The 27,132-nt window shown below is 37.9% G+C and overlaps 1 long non-coding RNA gene across 1 annotated transcript; it reads right to left on the reverse strand.

Annotated features, from left to right (window-relative positions):
* Positions 1 to 9,158: 9,158 nt before the first annotated feature.
* Positions 9,159 to 11,528, reverse strand: LOC121308562. Its single transcript, XR_005948523.1, has 3 exons — positions 11,432 to 11,528; positions 9,912 to 10,132; positions 9,159 to 9,551 (listed from the first exon to the last, which is right to left on the reverse strand). It is a non-coding gene; the product is annotated as an uncharacterized LOC121308562 (long non-coding RNA).
* Between the last annotated feature and the right edge of the window lie 15,604 nt (positions 11,529 to 27,132).

Consider the following 27,132-nt stretch of genomic DNA (forward strand, 5'->3'; position numbering starts at 1 on the left):
AGTGGAGAACGGGTGAGAGAGAGGAGAGTTTTGATTAGAATAACAATTGCTACAGCATGCTTGAAGTGCCAGCACCGTGCTTGTTTGTTGGGTTCGTCCACATCCATTTTGTCTGTCTGTTTGTTTGGCCAGCGCGCCCTTTATTTTCAGTGTTGTGTGTTTTGTTTAAATCTTTTGTTTGTTTATTATTTAATAAAACACTGGACACCGTAGCGTCTCAGGTTCACCGCCATTACATGTTTTTGTTTCTGCGTCCTTCCAGGTCTGATGTCACCACTAGTTATCCTGGTCACAGGATTACACTATGTAACACAATTTTTGTTCCTGGGTAGTAAGTGTTATTTCCTAATTGCTTATGCCTCAAAAGTATAGAAAATGGCTATTATTCCCCACAAACTTTGCTTTTGTGACCAGGACAGTGATATTTCAAAATATCACTATTTCCAATGGGAAAACGGGCAAATGTGTGTCTTTTCGTTCGAATAAAGTCAGAAAAAAACAACATATGAATCCAAATTAACATGTATTTATACTAAAGTAATACAAAAATGACTACAAAAGATTTAAAAGTGAGTAGTTTTGCGAGATTTACCATTATACTGTATTTACAGTATAATCGTAAATCTCGAAAAACTACTCACTTCTAAGCAAAGTTTGTGGGGAATAATAGCCATTTTCTATACTTTTGAGGCATAAGCAATTAGGAAATAACACTTACTACCCAGGAACAAAAATAAATAAATAATTTGTTACACTGTGTTATTTAAACTTATTTTGCGTACAGCTTCCCTTATTAATAAACTGCGAAGTGAGTATTAATTAAGATAATTTCAGTTTTCAGTACATGATACCTGATGACTTCTTAATTTTTTTGCAACATGTAATACATACTGAAGCCCATCCCTCCTATTAGCCTTAGGCACCTCATACCCCTGAATCGTGTTACCCAAGTTAAGTTGGCAATACACATCTGTGCATTATATAGGGCTGGCGATGAGTATTATAAAGACACTTTGGATGATCTAACCTACATTGTATATGTCTACAGCATCTCCTGAACATAACCAAACACCTTAACACACACTTAAACAATTTTAAAAAATCACAATTAAATCATCGCAAACATCATAAAATGGTAGTAAAAGAAAGAAAATGAAACCTGGAGGCTGTCTACTCTTGAAGCTACTTAATAAATGATGCTGAATCCTATACATGCAAACTATTTTAATAAGAAGTAGTGACTTTACTAAACTCAGAATTCATGTGTTATTTTTCTCTACATATCTTCAGAAACCTTCAGAAAGTTGTTTATTTATTTTTTTACAAAACCATCTAACTACAGCATTCCATTGTTGTGTTTTCCAACAACACAGACTTTGAACTGTGTTACTTGTTTTTTACTACACAACAGCAACTGGTGACCTAATAGGCTTGTATAATGGAATCTCTGGCAACCTTCTATTACACACTTAGTTGCATGCAGCATGTTTCACTGACGTTGTGTAAAGCAGCATGACCTTAATAGTGTAGCTTCTTCCAAGTCCATTTTTGTACTCTCAATCATCTACAGTGCTCTTTTTTTTATCACTATCTGCAAAGCATGTCAGTTATTAATAGAAACTTATTACAGGAAATTAGTTTTGACAACATTTCACACGCCAGGTTACATGACCTAAAATATTAAGTGTACGTATAACAGATGACCTGAAAGTAATGCTTATAAATTAAGAGCTTTTTTAACCTAGTGTAGCAGGTGGGACCCCGGAGAGGTGGCTTAGCCTTAACTAATGAGATAATTTATTAATTACTGCCTGATTGATTATACCTATAAAACGCTCCACTGTAGAAGTGGCAGGTATCACTGGCTGCCTTGGTTCTTTACCTTTCCTCTTTGTCTGCTATATTTTCTGATTGGCGTTCCACCTGCGGCTTGGTAAGCTGGCTGCACCGCCTTGCCCTGTGTGATTTCAATTTATTGCTAAATTGTTTTGTTTATTTTTAAACGTGTTTTTTAAATTTTTGCCTCTTGTTTGTTTAGGACAGGCGTATTTGTCTGTTTGCGCCGTCTGGAGGTATTGTTTTTATATTTATATATTGTTGTTTTTATAAACTGTGGCTGGTACTTTGTAATCCTTGTTTTTCTTATGTTTGCAGAGTTCTGGAGTGCCAGCCACTGTTTCTCTTACTGTTGTTTTTGTAGTTTCTTTTATAGTTGATATAGTTGTATTTATTGTGTATTACTTTTATGTATAGTTTGAATATTTATGATTTTTTAAAATTTCTCTTGATTTTCCTTCTGTTAGTAGTGTGTGCTCTTACGCTATCTACACTCCTGGATTATTTGTGTTTGCTTCTGTTTACCTAGGAAGGGAGCAGAGGTGCAGCGGGACGACCCCCACTGTGTGATATGGGACAACCGGGTTTCGGGCGCGAAGTGCAAGTATATGATTTAATGTGTGCAGCATTTTTCAAGCCCCTTTTACCATCGCTGGTATGGTGGGGTGGTTTCTTTTGTTTTATGTGATTATTATTAAAAGATTTCTCTGCTACCGCTGGGACTCTGTTCACTAATAAAACTCTGCCCAGCTACCCTTGTGGGTTTAAAGGTTACCCCTGGGTTTAAAGGTTGTACCTGCAAACATCTGTTGCCTGTATGACGTCACTACTGGTCTCCATCGATGCCCCACCCACTAACCTCTCACAGTTATTTAAAGTCTGTACGGAGAAATTAAGTGTTCATTAAACTGTTTTAGACTGCTGCTTGTTTATTAAAACAACATGTTTTATTTAATCAAAACTACTTCACAACTTTGTGATGAGAGTGAAGTGCAGTATAGCAGTGTAAATCACTCTCCAGTGTATTACTCTTTAGGTCAGACTCCAGATTTGTATGAGATGTTGGAGAGGGGGATAAATATAACAAATGTTCCAGAAACAGGGTTTGGGCAGGAGTCTTTGGAAATGAATGCTTCATTTCCACTGCAGGCTGGGGCCATCTGTGGCTTGTCCTGGCCAAGAAAAACACGTTTCAGGGCTTTTTCCAAATGTGGCCAACCTTGGAAGTTCTGCGTCAAAGGGTCACTGAGGGTTTGTGCGAGAGTATTGTGCTGTGTTTTAAAGAAACCCATAGCAGTACTACATTCAGAGAAAAAAAGAGTGAGCAGTGGATGCTGCAATTGAAAGAACATTCATGCATTATTTTTATTTTCACTCTACATAAGGTTTGACAGCCTTCTACTGTTGTGGTGTTCGAGTGAATCCCTGGCTCAAGAATACTGACACACTAACACTTCTATGCATAGACTGATCACTCTCCTGGACTATTTTTCTTTTAAACAAAATATTAAGAACATAAGAAAGGTTACAAACAAGAGGAGGCCATTCTGCCCATTTTGGTTGTTAGTAGATTATTGATCCCAGAATCTCATCAAGCAGCTTCTTGAAGGTTCCCATGGTGTCAGCTTCAACAGCATTACTGGGGAGTTGGTTCCAGACTCGCACAATTTTCTGTGTAATAAAGTGCCTCCTATTTTCTGTTCTGTATTCCCCTTTATCTAACCTCCATTTGTGACCCTTGGTTCTTGTTTCTTTTTTCAGGTCGAAAAAGTCCCCTTTGTCAGTACCTTTTTTAAGAATTCTGAATGCTGCAACAGTGTTTGCCACTGCTCCTATTTTTGTGTCGTCTGCAAATTTACCAAGTTTTCTTACTACACCAGAATCTAAGTCACTAATGTAGATTAGGAAGAGCAGATGGCCTAATACTGATCCCTGTGATACACCACTGGTTACCTCGCTCCATTTTGATGCTTCTCTAATCAGCACTTTTCTGTTTTCTACACGTTAACCACTCCCTAATTTATGTGCATGCATGCATTTCCTTGAAATCCTACTGCGTTCATTTTGAGAATTAATCTTTTATGCAGGACTTTGTCAAAGGCTTTCTGGAAATCTAAATAAACCATGTCTTATGCTTTGAAATTATCAATGTTGCATCCTCAAAAACATCAAGCAGGTTCATTAGACAAAATATTCCTTTCCGAAAACCATGCTGACCGTCTCCCAGGATACTGTTACCATATAGGTAATTTACCATTTTGGATCTTATTATGGTTTCCATAAGCTTACATATAATATAAGTTAGGCTTATTGGTCTGTATTTACCTGGTTCGGTTTTGTCTCCCTTTTTGTGGATTGGTATTACGTTTGCAAATCTTCAGTCTGTTGGTACATTCTGTGGCTCGAGACTATTGCATGATCTTGGTTAGTGGTTTGTAAATAACTTCTTTCATTTCTTTGAGTACTATTGGGAGGATCTCATCTGGCCCAGGGGGTTTGTTTATTTTAAGAGCTCCTAGTCCCTTTTTAACACTTCTGTCTCTGTTATGATAACGTTATTTAAAACTGGATACAAACAGGTCAACATGTGGGGCATGTTGTCTGTATCCTCCTTTGTCCTTTTTATTTATACAATGTGCCATATGTACAGGATTCTCCTTGTATATTATGTTTAAATATTTGCTTAAACTGAAATTCCTACTCTAACTACCTTTTTTCCTTTCTTTTAAATTTAAGGCCAATAAAATATAAATATCAGTCTTTCAGTTTTGTGGCTGGTGAGACTTTTTTTTACAGCGGACAAATCAATAACCTGCGATTATTACACCAGGCCTTTCACCACTGGATCAAATATGCACTATTGAAATTACATCCATGTGTTGGAAGTAATAACCATCCCACTATTTCTGGTAATCCTTGCAGGCAGTCTCAATATTTCTTCTGGAAGTACATTCTCTTATTTATTATTTTTTTCCTGATGCTCCAATTCTAACCACTCAATGCTTTAAGTTCAGAATGATAATGCACATGTTAATTCAGTGTTTTATTATTCTTTCAAACCACAGGTCATTCTGTCTGTACAATTACTTTGAGAAAGAAAAACAAATCCCTCCATTTTAAGTCAGCTTGTATCAGACAGGCACAGGTTCATCATGTGAACCAGACTTTAACTTATTCCAACCTGATGCTCTTCTTTAGTCTCTAATGCTTGTTTATCAGAAGTAATCCAAGTTATCATAAATTGAACTAAATGAGCCTTGAATGCAGCTGTAACCTAACCAAAGTAATGCTTCACAATGAGGCATCTGATGATTCCTTCTACTTGGAACTTCATTTACTAGTCAACTGTACTCCTGCTGGAGGCAATTATGTTCTGGGAACTCAACCCATCTCCAGGTGCAATTCCCAGTAGGAGCTGGCATTAGGTGCTGGTGCATGCTGCCAAACACACAAGCGCACCAAGTTACAATTATTAACTACAAAGCAAAAACCTTTGGATTTGATCATCTGCTAAAATTCAATATAGACTCATGGCACACTTTGAGAGTCCTTGGACTTACAATAATCAGCTAATAAAAAGATTTCTTGAAATGTATAAAGAGGCATAAATGACGGTATTTGTATTTGTTTCTATGGCAGCATTTATAAATGTAACGAAAAAAAGGAAGCCAATGCATTAGTGATTTAACAGAATTTTAGGGTATGCTAACTGTACAGAAAATAAGAGCAGCGAGTGGATATAACTTTAAAAAGTAAATTTTATAGCAGCATCTACCTAACTGTTCTGTACGCAGTAAGAAGTAAGAGGGGCAGTTAATTCCATTGTGGCATAACAATAAATATCATGCATTCTACAATATTTTATTTATTTTACCAGATAAAAAAACTAATTTGAGGTAGCTACCTCTTTTAAAAGACTGACTTGCAACGGTGGTGCATACAAACAGTTACTAAATGTGTTCAAATTAACAAAATAGCTCCACATAGGGAAGGTAGTAATAAGTGTAGAAGCAGTTAGATGCTAATGATGTCTTCAGTCATTGCTTAAACAACAAAATGGATAGTGCTGGTGTTTTCAGACATTTTTGGCATGGCATTTAATGTAGAAGGTTCTAGATAACAAATGGCTCTACTCCCCCTACTGTACAGAATTTTCTTTTTCTTCTCCATGACTTATGAGTTCATTTGGTCACGCTTTATTTTAAGGGCCAAATTTTATTTAACTGTTAATAAGAGTTGTTCATTTTGAGCAAAGGGTTATACATTAAGATGTTCAAAAACTAATGGAAGGGGCAGTGTTGTGTGATGCACTATCGATACAGCCGTTGGCAGCAAGACTGCACTCCTTTCTTTTATGATCATCGTCTGGGACAGCTCAGGAATGCCACTGGAGCTGTCCAATCAGCACCTGCCCTGAGTGACATCCTATACATGGACATCACTTCACTGAGCAATGATTGAAGACTAGAGTGAATAATCAGCTGGAATTTTAAAACACAATACTATATACAGTGGCTCTCAAAAGTATTCACCCCCCTTGGACTTTTCCACATTTTATTGTGTTACAACATGGAATCAAAATGGATTTAATTAGGAGTTTTTGCCACTGATCAACACAAAAAAAGTCCATAATGTCAAAGTGAAAAATAAAATCTACAAACTGTTCTAAATTGATTACAAATACAAAACAGAAAATAATTTATTGCATAAGTACTCACCCCCTTTGCTATGACACACCTAAATAAGCCCTGGTGCAAACAATTGTCTTTAGAAGTCACATAATTAGTTGAATGGAGTCCATCTGTGTGCAATTAAGGTGTTTCACATGATTTCAGGTTAAATACACCTGTCTCTGGGAGGTCCCACAGTTGGTTAGTACATTTCCTAACAAAAATTATATCATGAAGACGAAGGAACATTCAAAGCAAATCCGGAATAAGGTTCTTCAAAAGCACCAATCAGGGGTAGGATATAAGAACATTTCCAAAGCATTAAATATCCCCTGGAGCACAGTAAAGTCCATTATTAAGAAATGTAGAGAATATGGCACAACTGTGAATCTGTTTAGAACAGGCTGTCCTCAAAAACTGAGTATCTGGGTGAGAAAGGCACAGTCAGGGAGGCCAAAAAGAGGCCTATAGCAACTCCAAAGGAGTTACAGTCTTCCACGGCTGAGCTGGGAGACACTGTGCATATGGCAATAGCCCAGGTGCTTCACAAAACTGGCCTTTATGGGAGAGTGGCAAAAAGAAAGCCATTGTTGAAAAAAACTCACATCAAATTTCGGCTAGAGTTTGCCAGAAGGCATGTGGGAGACTGAGACCAAGTGGAAGAAGATTCTATGGTCTGATGAGACCAAAATAGAGCTTTTTGGCCTCAACGCTAAGCACTATGTTTGGCACAAGCCTAACACCGCACATCATCCTGAGAACACCATCCCTACCATGAAGCACGGTGGTGGTAGCATCATGCTATGGGGATGCTTCTCTGCGTCAGGGAATGAAGATAGAGGGCAAAATGGATGTAGCAAATTACAGAGAAATTGGAGGAAAACCTGCTGAAGTCTGCAAGAGACCAGGGACTTGGAAGAAGATTCATCTTCCAGCAGGACAATGACCCCAAACATACAGCCAAAGCCACACTGGAGTGGCTTAAAAACAAAAATGTCAATGTCCAGGAGTGGCCCAGTCAAAGCCCGGACCTCAGTCGAATTGAGAATATGTGGAAAGAGTTGAAAATTGCTGTTCACCAAAGGTCCCCATCCAACTTGACGGAGCTTGAACAATTTTGCAAAGAAGAATGGACAAAAATTGCAGTGTCCAGATGTACAAAGCTGGTAGAGACCTACCCAAATAGACTCATGACTGTAAAGGTTGCCAAAGGTGCCTCTATCAAATATTGACTCAAGGAGTTGAATACTTATGCAATCAATTATTTTCTGTTTTGTATATGTAATTAATTTAGAACAATTTGTAGATTTTATTTTTCACTTTGACATTATGGACTTTTTTTGTGTTGATCAGTGGCAAAAACTCCTAATTAAATCCATTTTGATTCCATGTTGTAACACAATAAAATGTGGAAAAGTCCAAGGGGGGTGAATACTTTTGAAAGCCACTGTAGATTTGGAGGAAAGGATGGAGGTTCGCAATGGGCTTTCCCCAAAATGTGACCACCTGTTTGTATGTGGGGGGAGCCGTCACTCAAACGCAAAGCTCAAAATGAAGAAGATATAACTAAGCAGGAGTTTTGTACCCTTCTGTTAAATTATTAAGTGCAATTGGTACACCGGAGTGTACAGTTATCCTCCAACACTCTGCCCCCCGCCCCCCTAGTGTGTGTAAGAAATACTGTACATCAGTACCACACAGTGGATGTATTTTTTTTACACCCTCTTTTGCTGTGTTAACATGAGCATCTATGGGATGAGAAGCCTCTTCTCATTTCCAGCATTACTAACATTAAACATATTGATTTATATACAATGTATACAGGTACTAAACAAAGCCTTGTTCTGGAACATTTTTCAGGATATATCAAGGTCTTTACACCAAAATGCAATTTTGCAGGATTTTTTTATTTAATAAAATAAAACTATTAATTGTATACACGTAACAAACAAGCCAGAAGTTTAAGGACTCGGTTGAAACTGCCAATGGGGAATGTTATAGTAAGAGCTGCAGTGTTCACAGCTTCGATAAAGTGGAGAGAAAGGAATATATATTGTGTCTCATTGCATCTTCAACTGCTTGTCGCGAGGTGTACAACACTAGGCCTCAGTAAGCATTCTCTCCTTGTCTGAAACTGCCTCAGGTACTACACTTCATTATCCATCTTATTGAATGGTGCTGATGGACTGTGCCCAGCCCATGCTGCCAATCTGCTACTCTGTTTAAGAATTGAATACTTGTGATTCTTTCACTCAGAGGACTTGATTAAAACAGAGCTGGCCTAGAGAGATTTTTACAAATAGAGTGACATATATATAAAGACAGTGGTACAACATATAGTACCATAGATAATTGTAATTGACATTACAGCTATTTCAATTCATTGGTGGCCTGCTATTAAGAAGATGAGAAAATCTGAGTAGGTAAGCAAGTAACAGATTTATAAACCTAAAGTCTATCGCTACTGTTTGTCTTCATTTGCTACCTACCCTCTTAAACATGTACCTTACTATGTTGAAAAATGAAGTCCATACCTGCAATATTGCATATTGTGGAAATATGAACGAGATTGTATTATTGATAGAGGTGATGTGACACCGAAATAGTTTATATTCAGAGGAAACCACCAGTAATGGAACTTTATTGGGAGAATCGTAGAATACAACTGTGTAGTAACTAAAAGAAACACCATATGTTAAAGCATGATGATTGATATGGCCAGAGCAATGCGGCAGTGAAAGGGTACATTTGGTAATTAAACTTATGCAAGACAATCAAGAATACAGCTGTTTACCAATCATTATAAGACAATAACGTAAAGTGAACTGTCTCTATGCAGCTGTAACTTCAAAAGTCACTTGACCCTAATACAAACCCGATAAGCCTTTTATTTCAGCTGGAGACTCCCAATATAGAGCTTGATCTCCTGTCTCCCAGTGAGACTGATGAAACTCCCAATTTTGTATTTTCAAAAGTTGGCAGGCATGCTAATATGGCAGCCATTTTGGATCACAGGTCGAAGTAAAAGGTGCCATTAGATTTTTCCTGTAAAAAAAGTTTCAACAACACTGAAAATGTGAAGTTGCCACCTTAAATGGTTCATATTATGCTAGCAATAGCAGGTGCAGCAGCGACAAACTCATACAAGCTCCCTTAAGTGGATGCTAAATTAGCAAGCAACTGCAATGCCTGTCACATCGGCAATACCCATTGGCAACACTGAACAGTGTGGTTATGTTGCGCTCTTGATAAAGGGCTGAAGTGAAATAAATCACCACTGTGAAAATAAACTGTTGCTGCAATTATTCACAAATGTTGTTATACAGCCGGATAAACCACACAAAAAGACCACACACACAAGATATCCACAGACGTAGCCATTGTAAGTTCAAAACAAACCTTCACCTAAGTCAGCAGTGACACATGACTGAGGCGCTGCAGTCTAGTCCTGTCATGCTCTCCCTTTCTCTCTCCTGGAGTCGGATTACAAATGAATCGCTGGTAGTGCATGTCCAGGATGTGACACCAGCCCAGATCATAATAAATCAATTCAGCTCTGGGCCTCGAAAGCTAATCCTGATCCATTTGCAGCAGAGTGAGTGTTGGGAGGGTCACTCAGATGTCCACTGGGAAGGAATGTAATAATTGTTTTTGAATAGAAAGCCTGAATACCGCCTCCCCCCCCCCCCAACACAGACACACACAGATTCCACAGACGATGATTCATTTTTTTGGGAATGCTTGGCATATCCTTTTATGGTGGATTTTCTTTATTCGCTGCGGTAATAATTTAACCATAATGCATGGCACACTGATAACTGTTTGGGTTCATAGTCACTGCCACTGGAAACAGTTGCCTTTGCATTTTGGAATGAAAGTTTCTGGTTGAAGAAAAGGCATAAAGGTCTTGAGAGATTGTCCATTAACGGGAACCATCTGATGAGATTACAAGTTTCATGACCATCCCAGTTTATGAGAAGGCTATCAGCAGGCTACTGCCCAGCATATACCATTAAAACCTGGTGGTCAGTAACTCCATGCTGTCCACCGGTCGTTATTCAGTACTAGTACTGGATTTATTTTTCCTGTGCAGATTTACTTGTTTCGTCCAATTATTTAATTCTGCCCAGGCAATTAATTGATGACTTTAAAAGAGTGCAGCTAGTATGAGAGGAGGCAATGTATCAGTGAATAGCAGATTAACCATACAAATGTTCGTCGGAATGTTTAATCTCAGATCACAGCCGAGATGAGAGCATAGAGAGGCAGCAAGGTTGTGGCTTCCGTTTGCCCCATAATGCTATTTCACTAGAACTTCCATGTGGTCATAGGGTGAGAATATAATAAACTATGGCCACACATTATAACCATATTACAGTACAAAAACCATGCCAGTGTTATAAATGTTTCTTTATATTGTAACATGGTGTTACTGAAGTGTTGCTGAATTAGTTAGCATTGTGTCATACTGTTTGCACTGCTTTATATGGGATGAGCTTTAAGAGCTACTGAAGTAGAGAGAGGGGTCTAGAGAGTGGAGAGAAGTTCAAGGTGGCTGATAGAAGAGTGTGACTTGTATCTGTTGTGCTATGTTACATTATTTTCCTAAAGTAATAAAAGCTACTGTTTTGGAACCCAGACAAGCCACAAGTTTATATTCAGTACATACATTAGTCTGAGGCTAAGCAAGTGCTTTACATCTACAAAGGAGATGTTTGAATTGAGAGTTGTTCTTTTGGTATATTATTAATAATCTGATCACATTACAGCACATTCATCTTTGATGTTTTCCTTCAGAAACACACAAAGGGAATTTCTTAACCTCTCCCCATATCACATTGTGGCCTACAATGTTTGTAAAGAAAGCAGATGAATATAGTTTTATAGCACTGCTCCTTAAAACAATAAAGAAAACTCAAACTTACCCCTTGCAACTAAATAAATGTTATTCAAAAGAGTGAGCTCACTAAGAAAACAGTCTGTGAATGATTGTAACTGATATTAACAGCAGCTGCAAAGTCAGTAAACAGCCTCCCTCCTCTGACATGCTGCCAAAACATGGGGGGAAAAAAGAGAAAAAAAATTAAATTCCAAGAAAGAAGTTTGGACATCAGTACTGATAAAAATACAATGTTTTCTTAGAATGAACCACAAACATGAGCTTACATGTTCCGTGAAAAAAATGCTGGCAATACATTACCGTACATTTGGGTGGAATGTTTTTATTTTATTTATTTTTTCTGCCAATTTATTTGGTGATTGTGTTAGGTGGACTGATGCTCTAATATACTAAACTGAGACCCACCAAATTAAGTTACAGTTACCAGTTGCTGTCTTCTCAATCCAGTGCTTTCTGTTGGCATGTGTTCCAGACACTTTGGGTTGGTGCAGAGCAACACAGTACATTTCAGTCAATAGGTGGCACTGTATCGTAGCAAATACAAAAATATGCTGACAGGTCCGTTTCGGTTCATGTCACTTCAGGGAAATAAGAAGCTCAGTAGAAGGGATATTATTATAATAGTAGCGTGTGGCAGACAGACACAATGAGTGCAAAAGAGTCCAGATATGAAGCTTAAAATAATTTACATATGCCTCACAGGGGCAGGGTACTGCAAACATAATTATGGTTTATAAGAAGCTGTATACCTTCCTGTTTACTGCTGATTGCAGTCTGACCCTCCCTAGCGGGTCTTTGCCAGTAATTAAAAGTGTACTGTACTTGACCTCGGCTCAGATATATTGTGTCACTGTCACTAGAAATAGCTATCTGACTTACTGGGAGTAATATTAAAAAAAAACAGTAAGCCAGAGACCAGTAAGCATTTTCTAATTATTATGCCAGTCCATGCCAGCATTAGGAAATACTTTGATTGAAAAATATTAATTCTTTAGGAATCATATAAAGTGACAGCGACAGTAAAACATTCACCGCAGTACCGCCGAGATCATCTGTTTATAACATCCTGCCAAGAATGGTTAGTGCAACTGGAGCAAATGGAAAACACGCTGAACAGCAAAGGACTGAAATGCAGCAACTTTACTGAAGCAGAAGTCTAACAAAAAAAAAAATCTTCCCTTGACCTGAAAAATTAGATGCACCTGCACCTATGGTCAGTCCTCTATCAAAGTCTCATATCAGACTTTTGGGGTATGTACAGGGAGATGTAGGTTAAACATAAAGACAAGCGTTTTAGCAAGTGCCTTAATAGGTTATAAAATGAGTAAGGAAGGTAGGGTAGCCAGAAGTAAGAAAATAAATTTATATATATATATAAAACAATACATAATTAAGTCATTGACTGTGACTCATATTCTCATATTCTTGCTAATTACTGCCCAATATAAAACCATGCCTATATAATCTCTCATTTTAAATGACAGGATATAGGAAGGTAAAAAGAATGTGCTGTGATTTAATAAGACAACAAGGAAGCAGACTGTCAGACACTTTCACAAACCAACCACTGAACAACACTGCAAAACAACTCTAACACACTGTACACAACAATCTGGCAGGTGGTTTCCAAACTGGCCCCAATTTACTTGGTATGCAAGATGAAATTGGAATGGAATGGACCTCACACCGCTGCTTCACTTAGCCAAACCTGGGGCTCCCTCTGGTGGCTTAATCACAGAAATGCTACACACTGTGGTTGGGGAAAAGGAGTTTTTTTAGAATATTTTTTAAATGACTACTTTCACCTGAAGAAGAGACCTTTGAGTTATTGAAAGCACGTGATTAATTTTAGTTAGTCCACTAAACGTTATCACATCTCCTCTTTATCTTACATGACTCTGAAACAAGCACGTCACTAGAGATTCATGGATAGGGGTGCTAAGCCTGTTTTGGGGGGGGGGGGTCTGGGCATACTCCCCCAGGATTGTTTTTAAAGCCCCCAAAACTTATTTTCATCATGTATTTTTAGAGTAACAACGGGTGTAAAATCTACCAAAATAAGGTTATTTTTGGTCAAGGTTGCCCAAAAGTATACCTGTCTCATAGTTTGTGTTAGACACTGATCTAATATTACTTACTTAAATTCTATCCAAATAAAGAAATTAAAGTCCACTCTGTCCCCATCCATCCAGCACCAACAAAAGGCACAAAAATGGCTGTACTATGTAGCCAAAATACTTTTTGGATTTTATTTTGAGAGAGAGAGAGAGAGAGAGAGAGAGAGAGAGAGAGAGAGAGAAATGAGAAGACATGCGGGTCATATTATACCATTAGAAAATAAATCTTTATTTAAGTTTCACCCTTTTGTTAATTGTTGCTCAAAATTAACCAAATAATTCAGACACATGGAACATCTTAAACAGAATCATCCACAATGGGGCAAAACTAAATTAAACTAATGGGCTAAATAAAATTAAAAAAACTGAAAAATAGCAGTGCACTAAAGGACATTTCACAGGAGCAGCTGCTCACAGGAATTGTGAGGGCAACTTGAATGATTTCCTTCAGAGAAGGAAACATATCATCATCCAGGTTATGCACAGCAAGCATATCTTTGGGAGGACATCCAGCCTCTCTTTTCCAGGCAAGAAAGTTTCTGGCTACCAACATCTCTTCTGTTTTAACATCAATACCGTAGTGCTTGGCAAATTCAGTTAAGCATGATGTATCTAGGATGTTTTTTGAGTTGGGGCTGCAAGCCTGTATGTCTTTCAGCAGACCTGCATCTACAGTCGAGAATCGCTGGTCAAGCTCACAAACCATCCTGTCCAAGCAGGGGAGCAACAACTCTGTTTTCATTGTTTGGGAACATGTCAATTCTGTGCCTAAACCCAAGGAGGTCTCCACCACAAAATCTCCCATTTTCCTTTGTTTGCGCTTTCTTGCTGCATCTGCCTCTGGAATATTGTGAATTTCACAGAGTGCTTTGGTTCTGTCATAAAGTTCAGTGGCAAATGCATCTGTGCTTTTGCCTATCAGTGTGCCACAAACAGCTTGTTTACCGAAACAAGCTTCTGCCAGGTCTACAGTCTCGTTCTGGAGGACGTTGTGTAGTCCCTCAGTTATAGAAAGAAGAGACTGAAACATCAGTAGCAAATACACTGTGGAGAACTTATGAAGCTTTGCTCTCAGACCAACAGCCATGAGAGATCCAATGGCAGATAGACAATCAAAAATAGCAGTTAAAGTGTCCAGGACTGCATTTACGGACCGCAGCTGGCAGGCCCAGCGAGTGTTTGAGAGCTGCACAAGTTCAGCTGATGCTATTCCAAGTTTGGACTGAGCTTCTTTGAACTTGTGGTGGTTAACTAGGGATGTACTGAAAAACAAATACAAATTCTCCAAGAAACTGAAAAACTCAGCAGCCTCTGGAATAGCCCTGCAAGTATGACACAACACCAAATTAAGCTCTTTGGACTCACTCATGACAGCTGTACCATCATAGGTCTGTGCAACGCACTTTAGGCCTGCTACCCCTCTCATTTGGAGCTGCTGTTGCAACTCTTTTGCTATCGATTGGGCATCAAATGACTTGATTTCTGCTAGTGCTAGTAAACGCTCGTTAACTGTCCCCTCTGTCACATACCTAACACACAGAGCCAGCTGTTCAGACTGTCCATCCCTGGCCTCATCCGCCATAATGGCATACATTCCAGACTTTGACATCTCAGAGACTATTGTGTCCGTAATCTCTTGAGCACAGCATTCGATCATGTCATTCTGAGATTCTGGAGAGAGATACGTTGCATTTGATGGAGTATTGTACCTTTGCAGGAAAGGGTCCAACTCCTTCAAAAGCTCCATACATTCAAGAAAGTTCCCTCTATTTGTGTTTTCACTAGATTCATCATTGGCACGGAAAGAGAGTCCCTGTCTTCCTAACATTGAAGTGACCATAACAATTCTCCTCAGATACTCCCTTCTCTCTGCAATATCACTAGCATGGGCAGATGTTAAAATTTGAGCAATGTTCCCATGATTGCTAGTTGCCTGGTAGCTTTGCCATGCCACAACACTGTCTCTGTGTTTGTGCTATCTCATGTTTACCGAAGATAAACAAAGCTTTTTTTCCAATTTTTGCAGCCATTACTGACAAAAGAATCAAATTTAATGTTTTTGCCAAAAACTCTACATGGAAAGCAGAAAGCTGCGTTTTTGTGGACAGAGTACTCTACCCAATTGCATTTCTCAAACCAGCAGTGCTGAAATGCCCTTTTCTGTGTACCGAAACTTTCGTGTGGGTAACTATTCAGCTTCACTTGTCTGGGCCCACTGTCACCTAAATCGCTCTCATTTCTGGAAGGAGTTGCTGCAGCGGCTTGATTACTTTCTTTCTCTGGATCTGTTTGTTGTCCCTCCCTCTCTGGATCTGTTTGTTGTCCCTCCCTCTCTGGATCTGTTCGCTGTTCCTCCCACTCTGGATCTGTTTCTTGTCCCTCTTTCTCTGGGCATGCTTGCTCTCTCTCTCACTTATACAGCTCGCATGTTGATCTCTGCCTTGCACAGAAGCCTTTCTTTCTGCATGACACTTTAAGATATCATGAACATCATTTATTTATGCCTAACAAAAGTAAGACATATGCTGTACAAATTTAACTGAAAGCTTAAACATCTACTCACTTTTTTTTATCATTAACCTTCATCAGACATGCTCCCTCATCCCTGTCAGCCTCCAGCTTCTTTCCCTCATTCTTGTCTGCTGTGTTTGACATGTACTGTTATTAAACTCATATTTACAATAACTCAAGGCTTAATAGGTGATTAATCAGTTTAAGTTTTAATTTGTTTGTTTGAACTGGTAAAATCTTCATTTCTCACCGGATTGGCCTTCAGCAGAGCTGCTGGCACTGCCTCTCTTGAAGAATTTCTTATATCCATCTAACGTTAGTTGTTAGCTAGCCTACAGTTGAGAAATTGAGGATAATATAATGACATTGTGATCAACACTATGTCACCTTTTCTACACCTACTGATAATTGTTTTGCAATGGCCTACTTAATGAAAGCAATTGAAAAGATATGTGCATGATGTTAGGTCATCTGTCTCATTTATAGCCTGGCACAGATAGCAAAACTACATTAAATACAACGTTAATTAGATATCATCGCCACATAACTTATGTTGAATTTAAAATACACCTTTAACGTTACCGTTATCTAGCTCGCAACGCCTGTTACAGTGTAACTTACAGGCTGCCTCACATTGAAACGCATTGGTTAACAAAGCTTTGATTATGACCAAAGTCTATAGTAGTGAATACTCTCTCTCTCTCTGTTCTAACTTACCATAAATTCACATCGTAGCCTATCTGCATGAATCCGTCCTGTCAGAGCCTTTTTCTCAGTTTACTGTTAGCTAGCAGTCTCAAGCCACAGAAGTAGCTAACGTTAACCAAAATGTTAGCTACAAGTAGGCCTAACAGTCACTAGCGCCTCCCCCAGGTCCTAGTGCCCGCCCTGTAAGACGTTTAAAATGCGATGGAACGGTTGACGAAAAAAAAGAAATCACAGAGAAAATATATTGACTGATATATTAATTTATTGGGGGGCGAATGAATATTTTAGGGGGGCTAAAGCCCCCCTAAAATAGGCCTAGCGACGTCCCTGGTTACATGTACTTATTTGTATCTTTGTAAGAAAATCAGACGTGAATATGATGTTAATTATTGCAATAGTTTATTACGGATTAGCAAATACAGTTCTATTTGAACTTGAAGCTACAAATCGGAAGATTCCTTTAAAAAAACAAACAAAAAAATAAAAACACCCATTGTTCCTTTATTATTGAACATGTGTTTTAAAAATGGTCTGTTGTAACCCAAGGACATTTTGAACAGTTTACTGTTGCGTACTGCATGTATACACATTTTGCAAAATCAACCGTTTGTGCAATCCAATTCCCAATTCTTAATGACCACCAGCACACCAGTTCTGGTAAATATGGGCAAGCATGATAAATAGCATAATTGAAGTGAAGTTGAGAAAGAAAGCTGCATTTAGAGCACAATAGGCTATGTAATGCCCACAGTGTAGACATGATAGCTCAGCTAGATCACCTATAACAGCACAATACCTCATACTAAACCAACAACACAACTCTGAAAATTGTAATATTAGTTTCTCACAGTAGATGGCACTGTTTTGTTCTTTTTGGCGCAAAACTAACCTGCTTCTTTGTGGTAATGATTAGTAGCACCGATAATTATTTAGACAATCTGTACTGTAAAGTTTAAAACTGTAAACAAAAATATTTCTAAATATTTGAACAGATTGAAAAATATATAATTTTGTATGTGTTTACAAGGCATGTGTATAATTATTAAAACTAAAACATTATACCGGCTATGAAATTATGCTGTAAGCATTACCCCAGGTCACATATTGTAGTAAACGTGATATAAGCACATATAGTTTTTACACTTTGTCTGGTTTGAATGTTTGCATGTTACTGGCATACTGCACTTGTTGTCTCTCCTATGGGGTTGTGATATCATGTGCAAGAAACTATTCAGTTCAGTTTCAGCAGGATCTCCACACATCATATGATCCTGATGTATCTGAGGTTAGTATTCTGTTAAAGTATGTATGAAGCTGAAGAGTAGTCTAACACCATAGCACTGCTATATTTCAAGGTAAGCTTGTATATACAGTAAAAGACCATGTCAGAAACATGCTGTCACTGCTGTAAATACAACATTAAAGCTAACAGTATCAAGAGCTACTTTAATAATATACAGGAAAACAAGTAATGTGATGGGAAGGTAGATCCTTTTATAGGGTTCAGATGTCAGGATTGAAAAGTAATCTATAGTGGAATTAAATGTTACCGAAGCATGAAATATCAAAGGTAAAATATTGACATATTCAGTTTTTCTATACCTATTTCTTCAATATCCATAGTTTTATACTTTTTTACTTCAATTACACTAGCAAAATAAAAGCTGGAAACATTGACAATTATTTTTAGGTATGTGTTTGCTCGCATTATTTGTAGTAAAGATGTATGTTGGTTGTGTTGCATGATAGTTTAATATTAATCAATTTAATTGGTGAGGCTGTGTTTTACATTTTAATATTAATCAATTTAATTGCTGAGGTTGTGTTTTACATTTTAATATCAATCAATTTAATTGCTGAGGTTGTGTTTTACATTTTAATATTAATCAATTTAATTGCTGAGGTTGTGTTTTACATTTTAATATTAATCAATTTAATTGCTGAGGCTGTGGTTTGCAGTGTATTGGAAGGCGTAGTTAAAGATTTATAAACTCTGCTCATCTCGTTGTTAGCCTTAGTAATGGGATACAGGTACTCTAATTTCCAAATCATTATGTCTTTGTGACAGAGTGAATGAATCTGAATCAACAATCTACCTCCTGACCTGTGAGGGCGCTCTCTAACAGGAATAGTGTGCCCCAGACTAGATGGTTTGACAGTTCATTCCAGGGTCAGTTGGAAGTTGGTCAACCAGAAAGGGAGCAGAGCCACAACACCAGAAGTCATCACTCTAATATGGTAGGCGATGTGTCAATCATGGATTGGAGGAACGTTTGCTATCGAAGGGGGCGTGACTGAAGGTATATCAGGGGATGTGGCCAAGCAATCTGTTCCTCTGTTATGGTTATGGACTGACCTGGAGGAGTAACAAAAAACCATGAGTGTTTAGTGTTGTACTGTCTGTCTATTAACAGTTCACGTTTGTCATTTGTAGATGGCTAAATATCCAGGAGCGATCGCTAATAAGCCAGCATCAAACCCAAACTGCACTGCACCACTGTTAAGCACTTGTATCGTATTCACAACACCACTTGCAGCCAGAGCACTCACCTTTGGACTGGTGATCATGCCGGTGTTTTAAAGTATGTGTTATTGTATTATTATTTTGGTACTGAACCCCGTGGTTTTGACTGGCTGTACACATCGTTGTGTATAGTCAGTCTTATTATTTAAAAGCAATTAATAAAGCTTTGTTTTCACCATTGAACTGTTGGTGAACTGTTGTTATAAAGCAGTGCCTCACTTCTACACCTGTGCACTACAAACCACTTTGCCACAGTATAAAAAAAACTAATTTATGAAGAGAGCAAGAAAAGTACATTCACAACAAAAAAAAAAAAACAGTCAAATATTTTGTCTTCATTCATTGAAACACAGCTGATGGCTTAAAATATATATTTTTAGTGTAGTATTAAGGCACTGAACCCAATCTTCAATGAAGAGTGGTAAAGGATTTCATACAAGTTTAATATATGATTGTTCGTTACATACAGTTCATTGAGAAGGAAAAGTTGATACATTTTATTGACTAATGTTAAACACTTAGGTTTAAAAAGTCTGTGTTTGTGTAAACATATTTTGATGACCAAGAATATAATATTACAAAATCCACTGGCATTAAGGTGTCTTTAAAGAAACAAGGACATTTGTCAAGTAATTCATGTCCAGCTTATAATAGAAAGTTTGTTTTTCATTTGAGAGGGCAGCTGCATTGCCGACAATATCTTCTTATTCTGATTGTGCTCTCAGCGTCACTGTAGCTTCTTGCCAACTTGCGGGGTTTAAAAAGATATGTTAATAATGTGAAAACATTAATATTTAGAAAAATACATATGAGGTAATCCAACCTTAAAATGTATCATTATATCAAAAATATATTTCAGAGATATGTTTTGCATATCCTAAATATAATCCAAAATTATAAATGTTATCTAAGGTTAATCAATGCTTAATCAAATGCGAAACTAACAAATACCCTGAAACAGTTTGGTAGGGAATCATCAATCAATCAATGAATCTTCATGATACATCGCCGCCAGGATAAAAACATTGAAAAACATTAAAAGAAGAAACAATGGGCAATAAAAAATGAACAACAAAATGAAAACAATAACTCAATAAAACCACAGAGAAATCCTGATTTAATTAATCAAAAAAGTCTTAAAAAGCAGGCCTTAAACAATATTTTTAAAATAGTCCTTGAAGAGCCCAAATGGTTGATATTTGTACCCTGTAATAGTAGAAATTAAATAAATATTATGAAAATGAAGATCATATAAGCTTTTCTTGCTGGAACAACATTATCACTGGAACCCTCTTTCTTGCTCTAATGATCTTAGAGTTTGTGTGCTTGTGTCTCCATGCTTTCATTATGGATGTAAATACAGTATAATTGTAAATCTCGAAAAACTACTCACTTCTAAATCTTTTGTAGTCAACTTTGTATTACTTTAGTATAAATACATGTTAATTTGGATTCATATGTTGTTTTTTTCTGACTTTATGTGAACGAAAAGATACACATTTGCCCATTTTCCCATTGGAAATAGTGATATTTTGAAAATTTGAAAATTTTTGAAGTCACAAAAGCAAAGTCTGTGGGGAATAATAGCCATTTTCTATACTTTTGAGGCATAAGCAATTAGGAAATAACACTTACTACCCAGGAACAAAAATTGTGTTACATAGTGTAATCCTGGTTGAAACGTAGCACTGGATTTACAAAGGTTTGGGAGAAAAGAGGATTCTAAAGTTGCCTTCCTTAGTCTAGGTAGGTGTAAGTTATTTTGCTAACTGTAATTATTTGTGTTTTTCTACTTGGAACAGGGGACTGGGTTGTCCTCTTCAATACATCATAATTTGTGCAATAATGGATAAAACCATGAACCATTTAATTGACGCGTAACAGTCAGAAATTGTTCTGTTCCCAGTCTTCTGATTGAAAGTAGGATTCCGTTCCCAGTCTTCTGATTGAAAGTAGGATTCCATTCCTGTTCTTCTGATTGAAAGTAGGATTCCATTCCTGTTCTTCTGATTGAATGTAGGATTCCGTTCCTGGTCTTCTGATTGAAAGTAGGAGTCTGTTCCTGGTCTTCTGATTGAAAGTAGGATTCTGTTCCTGGTCTTTTGCTTGAAAGTAGGATTCCGTTCCTGTTCTTCTGATTGAAAGTAGGATTCCATTTCTGTTCTTCTGATTGAAAGTAGGATTCCATTCCTGTTCTTCTGATTGAAAGTAGGATTCCATTCCTGTTCTTCTGATTGAATGTAGGATTCCATTTCTGTTCTTCTGATTGAAAGTAGGATTCCGTTTCCAGTCTTCTGATTGAAAATAGGATTCTGTTCCTGGTCTTCTGCTTGAAAGTAGGATTCCGTTCCTGTTCTTCTGATTAAAAGTAGGATTCCATTTCTGTTCTTCTGATTGAAAGTAGGATTCCGTTCCGTCTTCTGATTGAAAGTAGGATTCTGTTCCTGGTCTTCTGATTGAAAGTAGGATTCCGTTCCTGTTCTTCTGATTGAAAGTAGGGTTCCATTTCTGTTCTTCTGATTGAAAGTAGGATTCTGTTCCCAGTCTTCTGATTGAAAGTAGGATTCCATTCCTGTTCTTCTGATTGAAACTAGGATTCCATTCCTGTTCTTCTGATTGAATGTAGGATTCCGTTCCTGGTCTTCTGATTGAAAGTAGGAGTCTGTTCCTGGTCTTTTGCTTGAAAGTAGGATTCCGTTCCTGTTCTTCTGATTGAAAGTAGGATTCCATTTCTGTTCTTCTGATTGAAAGTAGGATTCCGTTTCCAGTCTTCTGATTGAAAGTAGGATTCTGTTCCCAGTCTTCTGCTTGAAAGTAGGATTCCGTTCCTGTTCTTCTGATTAAAAGTAGGATTCCATTCCTGTTCTTCTGATTGAAAGTAGGATTCCGTTCCTGTCTTCTGATTGAAAGTAGGATTCCGTTCCTGTTCTTCTGATTGAAAGTAGGATTCCGTTCCTGTTCTTCTGATTGAAAGTAGGGTTCCATTTCTGTTCTTCTGATTGAAAGTAGGATTCTGTTCCCAGTCTTCTGATTGAAAGTAGGATTCCATTCCTGTTCTTCTGATTGAAACTAGGATTCCATTCCTGTTCTTCTGATTGAATGTAGGATTCCGTTCCTGGTCTTCTGATTGAAAGTAGGAGTCTGTTCCTGGTCTTTTGCTTGAAAGTAGGATTCCGTTCCTGTTCTTCTGATTGAAAGTAGGATTCCATTTCTGTTCTTCTGATTGAAAGTAGGATTCCGTTTCCAGTCTTCTGATTGAAAGTAGGATTCTGTTCCCAGTCTTCTGCTTGAAAGTAGGATTCCGTTCCTGTTCTTCTGATTAAAAGTAGGATTCCATTTCTGTTCTTCTGATTGAAAGTAGGATTCCATTCCCAGTCTTCTGATTGAAAGTAGGATTCTGTTCCTGGTCTTCTGATTGAAAGTAGGAGTCTGTTCCTGGTCTTCTGATTGAAAGTAGGATTCTGTTCCTGGTCTTCTGATTGAAAGTAGGATTCCGTTCCTGTTCTTCTGATTGAAAGTAGGATTCCATTCCTGTTCTTCTGATTGAAAGTAGGATTCCATTCCTGTTCTTCTGATTGAATGTAGGATTCCGTTCCTGGTCTTCTGATTGAAAGTAGGAGTCTGTTCCTGGTCTTTTGCTTGAAAGTAGGATTCCGTTCCTGTTCTTCTGATTGAAAGTAGGATTCCATTTCTGTTCTTCTGATTGAAAGTAGGATTCCGTTTCCAGTCTTCTGATTGAAAGTAGGATTCTGTTCCCAGTCTTCTGCTTGAAAGTAGGATTCCGTTCCTGTTCTTCTGATTAAAAGTAGGATTCCATTTCTGTTCTTCTGATTGAAAGTAGGATTCCGTTCCCAGTCTTCTGATTGAAAGTAGGATTCTGTTCCTGGTCTTCTGATTGAAAGTAGGATTCCGTTCCTGTTCTCCTGATTGAAAGTTGGATTCCGTTCCTTTTCTTCTGATTGAAAGTAGGATTCCGTTCCTGTTCTTCTGATTGAAAGTAGGATTCCATTTCTGTTCTTCTGATTGAAAGTAGGATTCCGTTCCCAGTCTTCTGATTGAAAGTAGGATTCCATTCCTGTTCTTCTGATTGAAAGTAGGATTCCATTCCTGTTCTTCTGATTGAAAGTAGGATTCCGTTCCTGTTCTTCTGATTGAAAGTAGGATTCTGTTCCTGGTCTTCTGATTGAAAGTAGGATTCTGTTCCTGGTCTTTTGCTTGAAAGTAGGATTCCGTTCCTGTTCTTCTGATTGAAAGTAGGATTCCATTTCTGTTCTTCTGATTGAAAGTAGGATTCCGTTCCCAGTCTTCTGATTGAAAGTAGGATTCTGTTCCTGGTCTTCTGATTGAAAGTAGGATTCCGTTCCTGTTCTCCTGATTGAAAGTTGGATTCCGTTCCTTTTCTTCTGATTGAAAGTAGGATTCCGTTCCTGTTCTTCTGATTGAAAGTAGGATTCCATTTCTGTTCTTCTGATTGAAAGTAGGATTCCGTTCCCAGTCTTCTGATTGAAAGTAGGATTCCATTCCTGTTCTTCTGATTGAAAGTAGGATTCCATTCCTGTTCTTCTGATTGAATGTAGGATTCCGTTCCTGGTCTTCTGATTGAAAGTAGGAGTCTGTTCCTGGTCTTCTGATTGAAAGTAGGATTCTGTTCCTGGTCTTTTGATTGAAAGTAGGATTCCGTTCCTGTTCTTCTGATTGAAAGTAGGATTCCATTTCTGTTCTTCTGATTGAAAGTAGGATTCCGTTCCCAGTCTTCTGATTGAAAGTAGGATTCTGTTCCTGGTCTTCTGATTGAAAGTAGGATTCCGTTCCTGTTCTCCTGATTGAAAGTTGGATTCCGTTCCTTTTCTTCTGATTGAAAGTAGGATTCCGTTCCTGTTCTTCTGATTGAAAGTAGGATTCCATTTCTGTTCTTCTGATTGAAAGTAGGATTCCGTTCCCAGTCTTCTGATTGAAAGTAGGATTCCATTCCTGTTCTTCTGATTGAAAGTAGGATTCCATTCCTGTTCTTCTGATTGAATGTAGGATTCCGTTCCTGGTCTTCTGATTGAAAGTAGGAGTCTGTTCCTGGTCTTCTGATTGAAAGTAGGATTTTGTTCCTGGTCTTTTGCTTGAAAGTAGGATTCCGTTCCTGGTCTTCTGATTGAAAGTAGGATTCCTTTCCTGTTCTTCTGATAGAAAGTAAAATTCCTACCAATCACAGAGCATCCACTAGAATACAATTACAGTAACTGTTTTAAGCTAGACATAAAATATATAGTAAGTTTAATCAATTACAATTTTGATGGTTGTAGGTGTGTACGTCCTCTGTTGTACAATGCTGCTACTCCAACTCAGAACAAAAGATGACCAAGTTAGAACCCACATCGTTAATTGAGTGATCGTGGGGGTGGATGGGGGGGAGGGGGTGTGGGGTGTGGGGTGTGGGTGTGGGGGTGGCACCGGAGACGCCTCTTGTCAACAACCTTACATGGGCCATGACTGTTCCACCTCTTTAAAAATTCCAATTTAACCACTGGCTAAAACAGTAACCGCATGTTCATTAGTTTATAAGGTTAACATGCATTTTCAATTTCAGTTAATAAATGTATGGCTAATTCACAGGCTCTGATTAGCACTAGTCTTGGACTACCTTACCTCAAGTAACATTAGGTAGTCCAAGAATAGTATTAATCATGGTCTGTGAAACCAGCCATTAGTGTAGAAAATGAGTCAGTTAAAACAGTTGATTAGTGTAAGAACATACACATTAGTGACATTCATCCCCTGCAACAGCTATACATTTTAAAATCATAACTATGAGAACCATTAAAGTAGATCACCATGATCTATATCTGCTGTATACATACACAGAGACAGATGGACAGATACCTTCATACAGCCCCGTTCTGATAACCTGAAAAGGTTATTCTAAACTATGTCCAGGTAGCTTAATCCGTTCCAGCTGCTATTAGCAAAGACAACGGGGAATCTACTGAAGCTAACTACATGACATATCCCTTTGTGGACTGTGCACTATATAATAGTCCTAGGACATTAGCTGGCAATTAGTTGTCAGTAAAAGATAAGATGCATGAGGATTTGAAAGGGGAAGGACATAGTGGATGAATGACATCTCAGAACATCAGCCACCAGGATGTCAACGACCACTGTGTCTTTAAGGAATTACAAATTCCTAGAAGACTACTGATTGTTCAGTAATGCTTTATTTCAATTTGACATTATTTAGCATTCATAAACCAGATGTACTGGAATTGAAAATTCAGCACTTCTATGAATTGTAGACCTTAAGACTTCTAATATTACTAAGACATATATTAAATAAAATCTTTTTGTAGCCTTATATAGTAAATAATGATATGACAACACATTTTACATGTTTTGAATTATCAGGGATAGAAATAAGATTTCATAGCAGTTTTAGAGTGGGTCTCCACCTGTCAATCATGGTGTTGATGCAGAGGCCAGCTGGACTTGCATCGGTTGGCACTCTGATTGGCTGGGAGGTGGAGCCGTGCGGAATTGAGAGCCAGTTATAGGTCACTATTCTGTATCCTTCTCTCTGATGTAGGAATTGTATTGACAGGAATGTGCCCGGAGAATTGCTGAATTCAGCCAGCGTTCAACAGGTCATAGAGTAGTGATAATTGATGGAACTAAGTCGTCCCACAGTGAGTTAGATAGGATACAGAGCAGTGACACAGTGTTTATTTTATCTTTTATTTTTGCCTTTTGGTTTTGAGTATTATTTCCCAGCGCCTATGCTTGCTAAAAGGAACTGTGTTTAATAATACCATTGTTGGTAACCACACTTGGACTGTCTCACAATAATACAGTTGTCGGTATTACAGCCACGGCACAAGTGCACCCTCTTGTGCCTAAAATAAATCAGTGGGCCTTAGGGGCATTTCAAAGAAAACTCTCTGACTCCTGTGTTTCAGTGAATCACCCAACCCCCCCACAATATGTTATATCGGTTTTCAAAGTTAATATTGTGGATTCTGCATGTAGTTATAACACTGCTGTGAATGCTGCATAGTGCCCTGTTCAATTAAAGCCTCACGATTGCTCTATGTATGATTTGAAACAACTGGTAAGTGATACCTGCAAAGGACATCTGAAAATCATCAAAGAATACCTACAGTATAAGAACCAAGAACCCAAACACTAAATTCAGGTAGTATGCAAACTGCATGGCCACACATTGATTTTTTTTGTTTTTTTGTTAATTTTTAATTTTGTCCTATATTATATTTAAAGAATAATGAGCTTTTATCTTTATCATTAGGACTACTTTCGTTGCAATGTAAGAGCCCAGATTTGCCTGTGAGACTCCAGAGGTGTACATGATTTGATTAACACGAGACCACTTGATTAGCTCAGCAGTAATGCGCTGTCAGCTGCCATCTCAGCCTCTCTTTCAGAGAAGGAAATGGAAGACTGACATCCCACTGACATTGCTTTGGGGGTGTCTGGGATTGTGAAGATGCCATAAAAAGTTAATAATTTACATCAAGGAGAAAGTGGAGCCATATATGTGTGATTTGTGTAGCACAGAAATAAAACTGATTGATTGTAACCGATAACCAATTGTTTAAACACACTACAGTTTGGCTAACTTCTACTAGACTTACAAAGTTATCACAGTTGTAAAGTCATGGTCAGAGTCATTTATTTACTTGGCACTATATTTCTTTACAGAATATATCGAAAATATGAGCCCACCTGTATCTATCTTACAATATATGTTTTATAATTATGTAGGAAACAAATACTAATAAGAGATTTTAATCTCACTGTAACTTTCCTAGTTAAATAAAGGTTAAATAACGCAGATGACATAATTAGGCACATTGGGCTTATACT

Source organism: Polyodon spathula, chromosome 3, assembly GCF_017654505.1.
Source record: "Polyodon spathula isolate WHYD16114869_AA chromosome 3, ASM1765450v1, whole genome shotgun sequence".
In the NCBI taxonomy this organism is placed as follows: Eukaryota; Metazoa; Chordata; class Actinopteri; order Acipenseriformes; family Polyodontidae; genus Polyodon; species Polyodon spathula.